The sequence below is a fragment of the Rhagoletis zephyria genome, unplaced genomic scaffold (genome assembly GCF_001687245.7).
Source record: "Rhagoletis zephyria isolate East Lansing unplaced genomic scaffold, Rhagoletis_zephyria_1.1 Rzeph_scaffold_00316, whole genome shotgun sequence".
Classification (NCBI taxonomy): domain Eukaryota; kingdom Metazoa; phylum Arthropoda; class Insecta; order Diptera; family Tephritidae; genus Rhagoletis; species Rhagoletis zephyria.
Genome location: NW_016157400.1, coordinates 224,284 through 228,885, shown reverse-complemented (window position 1 = coordinate 228,885; position 4,602 = coordinate 224,284). Strand labels below are relative to the sequence as shown.

The following is a 4,602-nucleotide window of genomic DNA, read 5'->3' as shown; positions in this document are numbered from 1 at the left end:
TAAAAAAATTAAAGCTAATTTATCCAAAACTGACGCTTGCAACAATTCTTTACCAAGAAATACGTTTATGATAAAATTTTNAGGTGGCCTTGGTACAACAAACAAAATGGCCGAAAATTTCTAAAATCGGACAGTGACCACGCCCACATCCCATATAACGGTAATTTAGAGAAATACAAAATCTTTGATAAATCAGTAAATATTAAAGCTAATTTATCCAAAACTGACGCTTGCAACAATTCTTTACCAAGAAATACGTTTATGATAAAATTTTGGAAAGTGGGCGTGGCACAACAACTCGGTAACCGTTCTTCCAATTTGTACCAAACTCGATATGGTTATTGTGCTTACCACATAAAAGCAAAACGTTGAAACTTATTGAAATCGGACTAAAATTACGGCCGCTTTTCATATAACGGTAAATTTCAGAAATGCTTGAAACTTCAATATTTCGAAATTTAAGGACGCTAATTTACTCAAAATTTATACACCCCGGCTTACCATGTAGCGGCAGCTTTCGGAGAGGTGAAAAACATATATTTAATACTTGCGCCGGATATTTAATGCTCGGCTCCGCCCGAACTTAGACTTTCTTACTTGTTTATTTTAGTGCATAGTATGTATGAACAAAAATTGTTAAAGGAAAACGTAATCCAAAATACAAGCGTGGATTTATCTAGTCTTCTTTTACAGCCGTGCTTTTAGTTATATTTAATTTGTTCTAGAATTGTAACCAAATCGTAAATTTTCACTGCTGACACTCATTTGAAAGAGAAAGAAAAATAGGAGAGAGAATTTTTTCAATTAAGATAATCAGATCAGTTAACAAATGCTCCCGTTACACTCTGAAACTAGATCAAAATCTTCTAAGAAACCTCAAGCAAGTGGTATTAAACAATTTAAAAGTAGTTGTGTTTTAAATTGTAATTTGAAATTGTTGTTATCAATTACAAATTAACTTTTTAAAAAGGAGGAGGCTATAAATTCGTCGGGATATTATTCTGCCTTATCCTGAGTTTCGCCCGAAAAAATATTCACCCAAAAATTTTTCATCAGCCCATAGTTAATACATGGAAACGAAAAGTGAAAAGTGAACCGGTTCGGGGAAAAATGAAACTCATGATAAGGCTGATTATTTTTTTTTCTATATGTATGTTATCGCATAACTTTGGACCACGTTAAGCGATTTCTATAACCCTTTTTTTAAAGAAAAGGTGGTACCTCAGAGGTGGTCCCATACTAGTGAGGTTTAGATGCGATCATTTGATAATGAAGAAATTACGGGAATCTTAAATTTTTATATGACGATTGAAGTCGGTTTTGTTCTTGCTCAAAAATTAATTGTATTAACCCATATGCAATGGGAACCCACATTGGATTTATAATGCGTGGTCATATTTATTGTAATTTTGTTTTTATTTTTTATTGTTAAAAAAAGTAAAGTAAATAAAAATTTGACGTTTTTTTTTGGCCGAGATGACGATTTATTTGGGGTAAATTGACGATTTTTCAGCGAAAGCTTTCGGCAACGCTGGGCACAAAGCAGAACAAAAATAATATTAAACTCACTCAAATTTCATTATAGGTGTTCTGAAAAAACCATACCGTGGTCAAAATATTATGGCCGAACCACTTTTTGCCGAGTTTTAACATATTATTTTTGTTGTTATTTAATTTTGGTTATTTTTGTCTTTAACAAAACCCGTGTAAATCCAAGGTACCAACTTTGTGCAATATTAAAAAAATTCAACAAACTTTCGTACAAATTTCGAGCTTTTCTAGAAATTCTAAAAAATCAACCGTAATTTTTAGCCATTTGAAACTTGTACTTTATTCTATTAGAATTAAATGGGCTACAAAACTCCATACTCAGATTCTAATTAAAAACTAGAAAATTCGTTGGTTTTTTTTTTTGCATAACTTTTAAAGGTAGGGGGTCACTCGATTGGTACATTTGTACAGATTTGTGCATTTGGGCTATTGGTACAAAATAAAAAAATTGGGAAATTTTTTAACAACAAAGACTGCTTTATCGATCACATTTTATATGTAAGATATCGAAAACGTTGAGAACGATGTTTAACTGGGAGGTAGTGAAAACCGCTGTGGTGTAGTGGTAAGCAGTGCGCGCTTCCACTCCGCAACGCCTGGGTTCAAGCCCTGGTCAAAGCAACATCGCAAAAAATATAGAAAAAAGGTTTTTTCTTAACAGCGGTCGTCCCTCGGCAGGCAATGGCAAACCTCCGAGTGTATTTCTGCCATGAAAACCAGCTTCTCATAAAAATACAATCGCCGTTCGGAGTCGGCGTAAAATTGTAGGTCCCTCCGCTTTGTGTGACAACATCAAGGCGCACGCCACAAATCGGAGGAGAAGCTCGGCCAAACACTAACATATGTGTAAGCGCCAATCTATTATTATTATTAGTGAAAACCAGACACTAAACAACCGGCCCTAAAAGTTTTGACCGTACTGGTTCCGAAAATGATCACATATTTAGCTTAAGTTTTTGCGTAAATCTAATAAAGTTTTTGCTATTCTTAAAAAAACGGCTCTGCTTTTCAAAACAATGAAAACTGTGATTTCCGGAGAAACTGAGCGTATATCTTGAAAATTTAAGGAGATATCAAAATTTGTTGCCATATTTATATTCAGCACCCAGAAGCCAGTGTTGTTAGCTTTGAAATTTCAAAAAGCACCAAAACTTGGGAAAAAAGCGTTTTACCACACTAAAAGCACTAAATCTTTTTTTGTACCAAAGGATACTTTTTTCATAACAGTTTGTATTTAACAAAAGCAAAGAAATGAACAATATTTACAAGTATAAATCAATACACAAAACTTTTTCGCTCATAACGATTGAATAGCCCCTAGACATAATATGATTCAAGCTTACGAAGTAATACCGAAGTACTGCACATTAAAACTGGTATATCACGAGAAAGAAAAATGGAATCGCAACAAACGAAAATCAAATTTAAAGGAGAAGAGTAAATGATGCCCTAAGTAGAAATGAGCAAGCAAATTTTTTATTTCCATAATATAACCTCAAATATCGCGAAAACCCGTGCTTTTGACACTTTGAGGCTAGGATATCTTCTGACGTGCTGGAGAAACTCCGCACCGTGATTTGGATTCAGCACAAAAAAAGCTAGAAGAACCGATAAATATTTCATTATTTGTTATTATTTCATGTTTTAACTATATATCAGAAATCTGAGTTCAGAAGAAAAGTACTAAAAAAGGCACTAGGCACTACACCAGTTCATTTGGCGTTTTAATTTTCAAAAAGCACTAAATCTAGTGCTTAAAGTAGCAAGTTGGCAACTATGCCAGAAGCACATTTAGGGTCGGTTGTTCAATGTCCGGTTAATACAAATCGGAGGTAGAAGCTCGTTTTCGTACATACTACGAAAATATGAGACATCAGATCTTCAGTACATTTTACGAATGCATTCGTACTATTTACTAACGAATTGCATACTATTTACTAAAGAATTTCATGCTATTTCTTTTTTTTACGAAAATGCACAAAAATAATTCGTATATTTAACGAAATTATCTTCTTAATAACTGCGCTTGCTTCGTAGTATGTGCGATTGCTTTCATTCTAAAAAACATAGTACGAATTATAACACAACACTTTTATTTTGTTTTCTTCGTTAATTTTAAGTGTTTTTGTTTACCAAATGTTTTGCAAAAACGCTTAACATTACTGATTAAATTATAATGAAAGTGTTGTGTTATAATTTGAGCTATGTTCTTCATAGTGTAAAGAATAAAAGCAATCATATATTCCACGAAAGAAGTGCAGATATTACAAGTATAACTGTCGCAAATAATAGGATTTACCTAAATTTTCTAACTACACTCTAGTTTAAATTAATGAAAAAGGTTATTTTACCTATAATAAAACTTAGTCTATTATTTATATGCATAGGAATAGGTTCTATACTTCATATTTATTTATTGTTTAGCCTTCATTCAATAAAGTTTATTGATGCAAAGTGTTAAATCATGAAACTCAACAAAACTCTTATTAAATATAAAATATGAAAGAATTGAATATAAAAAAGACTGGCTTTTCTTTCTTAAACATTATAGTATTTTTATGTAGAGGTACTTGGCAGATTCACAGCTTCTTCGATGCTTGTTTCCTTGATGACTTTAAATTAAAGGAAAATTACAAGGCGTCTGAAAGGCAAGTTTCAGTGAAATATCATACATGTACTTACTTTTAATTTCATTAACTAGTGCGTCTGTTCCTAGCTTGGCCTTGCCGTTGATAGGTAATAGCCCAGATGCATACATATAGCGTTTTCTTTTCTCGAATTAATGTTGCATTTATTGTGCCCTGCGCCAGGGCTGTCAAGTTTTCGTGATCTTTTCTCAGCATCTCCACATGCATATGCGTGCTGTTTCTTTAAAAAGTTGCACTCCTATAATGTTGCCATATAAGAAGGTGGCATTTTTTCGAGAAAAGAAAGCGCCATTAGCTTTGCGTGTAAGCGGTTACACAACGCATAGCACTTAGCATGTAGAATTCTGTTAGGTTTTGATTTTAACGTAAAAATGGTATAGCAGTGCAAGTATGCATAACTGGG

General features: G+C 33.1%; 1 long non-coding RNA gene across 1 annotated transcript; it reads right to left on the bottom strand.

The window, feature by feature from the left end:
* Window positions 1-855: 855 nt before the first annotated feature.
* Window positions 856-4,393, bottom strand: LOC108358939 (uncharacterized). The gene is made up of 3 exons (XR_001846856.1): window positions 4,308-4,393; window positions 3,915-3,919; window positions 856-866 (listed from the first exon to the last, which is right to left on the bottom strand). It is a non-coding gene; the product is annotated as an uncharacterized LOC108358939 (long non-coding RNA).
* Between the last annotated feature and the right edge of the window lie 209 nt (window positions 4,394-4,602).